The sequence below is a fragment of the Salvelinus sp. IW2-2015 genome, linkage group LG22, assembly GCF_002910315.2.
Source record: "Salvelinus sp. IW2-2015 linkage group LG22, ASM291031v2, whole genome shotgun sequence".
Taxonomy (NCBI): Eukaryota; Metazoa; Chordata; class Actinopteri; order Salmoniformes; family Salmonidae; genus Salvelinus; species Salvelinus sp. IW2-2015.
In genome coordinates this window covers 18,658,271-18,662,082 of record NC_036862.1, presented here as the reverse complement: position 1 = coordinate 18,662,082, position 3,812 = coordinate 18,658,271, and positions in this window count along the sequence as shown.

Here is a 3,812-nt window from a genome sequence, read left to right as displayed (position 1 = left end):
TGTCTCTCCTCAGGCCGGTGGTGGCTGGCCCGCTCCAGGAGTCTGAGGTGCGGGAGGTTCCTCTGCCCCCTCTGGACATCGAAGGGGCCCCGGCATACTCCATTCGCTCCATACTGGATTCGAGGCGTCGGGCGAGGGGCCTTCAGTACCTCGTGGAGTGGGAGGGGTACGGTCCGGAGGCGAGGTGCTGGGTTCCAGTCGAGGACGTGTTGGACCCTTCAATGCTCCGTCCGGATCGCCCTGCGCCTCGCCCTCCGGGTCGTCCCCGAGGCCGGTTTCGGCGCGCTGCTGGAGCCGCGCGTCAAGGGGGGGTACTGTCACGACTTCCGCCAAAGTCGGTTCCTCTCCTTCTTCTAGCCATCATCGAGCCACTTTTCCTTTTCCATTTGTTTTGTCTTGTCTTCTCACACACCTGGTCTCAATTTCCGTCATTACATGTTGTGTATTTAACCCTCTGTTTATTGTAGGTGCATGTGCACGTTTTCTCTGGTGCGCGACGGGTTTTGTACCCATTTGTTTGTGGTTCTGGTTACCGGTAGTTTTATGAATAAAACTGCTCCGTTGATTACCCAGTTTTGCTCTCCTGCGCCTGACTTCCCTGCCGCCAGTTACGCACTCCCTTACAGTATGTTCCTAGCTGCCAACTAGCTAGCCATTTAACATTGGCTAGAAATGCCCTGTTTAATCTACTATTCTCTATTAATTACTGTATTTCTATAGAACATAAGAAAGGCATTTGAACCCTCTGGAGGGCCTGTTACAAAAATGGTATCTGTTTTTCTCTATATGGTTTCCTTGACAGTTATTGGTGACCATTTGCACATCACACCATGGTAGGCGTTTTTTTAATTCAATCTCACAAGTATAATAATCAAGTGAGGAGCTTAGTTTAAGCAGGTCATCATGTATTAGAAATGGTCGGTCTTAATTTTTGGATTTAACATACTTTACATGTAATCAATTATTTTGCATTTGAATGTAATAAATCATATGACTGCAGGATGCAAAGTATAATATTGTTTGATTTAGGCTATGAATTATGTTATGAGGAGAAATGTAAAGGCATCTATATTAGTGAGTATAGATGTGGGCAAATCTATCACTGAATCAAGAACAAGTTAACTTCTACTTGGTCACCATCCCGGATCCGGGAGCATCCTCATCAGTAAAAAAGCTGACTAGCATAGCCTAGCATAGCGCCACAAGTAAATACTAGCATATAAATATCATGAAATCACAAGTCCAAGACACCAAATGAAAGATACACATCTTGTGAATCCAGCCATCATTTCCGATTTTAAAATGTTTTACAGCGAAAACACAATATAGCATTATATTAGCTTACCACAATAGCCAACCACACAACCGCATTCATTCACCGCAAAGGTAGCGATCGCAAAAAAACAGCAAAAGATATAAAATGATTCACTAACCTTGACAAACTTCATCAGATGACAGTCCTATAACATCATGTTACACAATACATATATGTTTTGTTCGAAAATGTGCATATTTAGCSGTACAAATCGTGGTTTTACAATGTGAATACGTAGCCAAACTGCACAAAATTATCCGGATATATTTCTGACACTCACCTAATCTAATCAAAGAACTCATCATAAACTTTACTAAAAAATACATGTTGTACAGCAAATGAAAGATACACTTAGTTCTTAATGCAATCGCCGTGTTAGATTTTTAAAAATAACTTTAGTACGACATACAGCTTACGTTATAGCGAGACAGCGCCTGCAATGAGGGCGGAAAATAGAACTAACATTTTCCACAGAAATACGAAATAACATCATAAATGGTTCCTACTTTTGCTGAGCTTCCATCAGAATCTTGTACAAGGAGTCCTTTGTCCAGAATAAAACGTTGTTTGGTTTTAGAATGTCCTCTTCGACTGTCGAATTAGCAACCATAGCGCAAACGTGCCCAACTTCACTTGACGCAAAGAAAAGAAAATTCCAAACTCGCAATAAACGTTCAATAAACTGATACAACTCGGTTGAAAAAAATACTTTATGATGTTTTTATCACATCTATCAAATAAAATCAGAGCCGGAGATATCTAACGTGTATACCGAAAGCTTTTCAGAAGGCAATCTGGGTTCCTTCTCGCGCCTTCGAAGACAATGAAATTTCCAGTCACGTAATTCCAAAAGCTCTTGTTCGGCCTCAGATCAAGCTAGACACCCCATTCCACCTCCCACTGCCTGTTGACATCTAGTGGAAGGCGTATGAAGTGCATGTATATCCATAGATTTCAGGCAAATTAATAGGAAGGCCCTGGAACAGAGCCTCGATTTCAGATTTTTCACTTCCTGTCAGGAAGTTTGCTGCAAAATGAGTTCTGTTTTACTCACAGATATAATTCAAACGGTTTTAGAAACTTGAGAGTGTTTTCTATCCAATAGTAATAATAATATGCATATTGTACGAGCTAGAATAGAGTACGAGGCAGGTTAATTTCGGCACGATTTTTTACAAAGTGAAAATAGCGCCCCCTATTGAGAAAAGGTTAACCGCTCAACACAGAAAAGCCGCATGTGCGCACTCCCTCAAATCGTTTGGAGAAAATATCCTTTCAATTTTATTCAGATTTGTTCAATTGTATTCTTCATACCATAAAATATTATAATGCCACGGAATTCTAAACAAATCTGCTAAATCTGCTTAACTAATGTAAAAGTCTTGAAATGAGACTAAAAAGAAAGCGTTTAACCCTTGTATACCACATACAGCCTCTTTGCTGAACTTCTCCTTTGGCTGTTTATTTTTGATTCTACAAGGCAAATATGATACTGCACATCTTCACCTATATTTTACACAATTTTAATTTTCTAATATGTTCAACACTTTTCAATCCTTTTATGTATGGCGTTAGGATAGTTAAAAGTACTTTACCCTAAACATAATCAGATTTTTGTCATATTAAATGGTGTGTTTTGTTACTTATATTTGCTATAACTGACTCTACAAATATTTATGATTTTGGCATAATTTCTCTGTAGCCCAAACACAGGCATACAGTTGAAGTCAGAAGTTTACATACACTTAGGTTGGAGTCATTAAAACTTGTTTATCAACCACTCCACAAATTTCTTGTTAACAAACTATAGTTTTGGCAAGTCGGTTAGGACATCTACTTTGTGCATGACACAAGTCATTTTTCCAACAATTGTTAACAGACAGATTATTTCATTTATAATTCACTGTATCACAATTCCAGTGGGTCAGAAGTTTACATACACTRAGTTGACTGTGCCTTTAAACAGCTTGGAAAATACCAGAAAATGATGTCATGGCTTTAGAAGCTTCTGATAGGCTGATTGACATCATTTGAGTCAGTTGGAGGTGTACCTGTAGATGTATTTCAAGGCCTACCTTCAAACTCAGTGCCTCTTTGCTTGACATCATGGGAAAATCAAAAGAAATCAGCCAAGACCACAGAAAAATATTGTAGACCTCCACAAGTCTGGATCATCCTTGGGACCAATTTAAAGCACCTGAAGGTATCACGTTCATCTGTACAAAACAATAGTACGCAAGTATAAACACCATGGGACCACACAGCCATCATACCGCTCAGGAAGGAGCGAGAAGGAGTTCTGTCTCCTAGAGATGAACGTACTTTAGTGCGAAAAGTGCAAATCAATCCCAGAACAACAGCAAAGGACCTTGTGGAGATGCTGGAGGAAACAGGTACAAAAGTATCTATATCCACAGTAAAACAAGTCCTATATTGACAACCCGAAAGGCCGCTCGCCAAGGAAGAAGCCACTGCTCAAAAAACAAAAAAGCCAGAC